Here is a 1122-nt window from a genome sequence, read left to right as displayed (position 1 = left end):
AAATAAATAACAAAGCAGGGATGAGAGAAGTCGGGCTTGGGAACCAGACCCTCAAGGAAGGTGGGAGAGGGACGTGGTGACTAAGCACGCTCAGGATCCACACATCCTACCTCTGCCATCTGGAAGGACATCACTTATAAACACAGACCAAGAATTCCATGACAGTGAGGGAGGTGGCTGACCACCAGCCTGTCTGCTCCCATGGCCAAAAAGAGCCACACACTTTCAGCCTTCAGCCCCTGGTCCAGCCAGAGCCCTGACAGTGTGCCCCTATGGTCTTGCTGCCCACCTACCTGCCAACCACCAGGCTCACTAGCCACAGCTGCAGATTGACCAGCCTCTGGAGATGGAGGCGCTCCCTATTGGCTAAGGTTTCACAGTGGTCACGGGGTGTGGCGTGCTGTGCTTCCCCGACCCTAGAATGCACTCGGCTACAGAATACTCTGGGCTGTGGCTCCAGGGTCTGGTTCTGTTTTCGTGCTGAGCTGTGTCCTTCCTTCTCCTTCCAGTCTCACGGTTGCAGGGGAGTCCCTGGGGAGATGGGAGTAGGTGGTAGTATTCACTGCCCTCTCTGGTGAGCCCTCTACCTGCAGCCAGTCCTGAGCTACCACTGGTCTCTCTCTTTTCTATCAAGTTTCTATGACTAACCTTTTCCAAATGAAGAAACCAAGGCAAGATCACTCCAAATTTGAGCGTTGGCATGAGCCTCAGATCTGCACATACCAAGCCTGTTTCTGTCCCCACCCCCAGGATGCCAAGACAGTTATCAGGTTTACATCTTGTTACCCTGGTTCCCTCAAGTGCAGGACACCACACAAGAGTTCTGGGCCCAGACTCAGTTGTGCCACACAGGGGTAGAATGGGGGTGAGAGACCACAAAGCCTACCTGGCCTAAGAGACCTGAGGCATGGAAGGGTGGTCTTTCCTGTCTGCAGCTGGGAATGGCAGTGAGGTGTGGAGGACATTGAGGGAGATGGGGAATTACCCACTCACCTTGGCTGCCCACTGGGTCCTGAGAAAACTGTATCCCTGTGAACCCAATTCCAGCCACACTGCTTTGCCCATAGGTAGGCCCTGGGTAGTGCTTCTTCCCCTCCCATGCTTAGGATCTCTCAGGGTAGG

The sequence above is a fragment of the Chinchilla lanigera genome, unplaced genomic scaffold (genome assembly GCF_000276665.1).
Source record: "Chinchilla lanigera isolate Chin_1 unplaced genomic scaffold, ChiLan1.0 scaffold00289, whole genome shotgun sequence".
NCBI classification, from domain to species: Eukaryota; Metazoa; Chordata; class Mammalia; order Rodentia; family Chinchillidae; genus Chinchilla; species Chinchilla lanigera.
The sequence above is the reverse complement of the archived record's forward strand: the minus strand, read 5'-3'. Positions refer to the sequence as shown.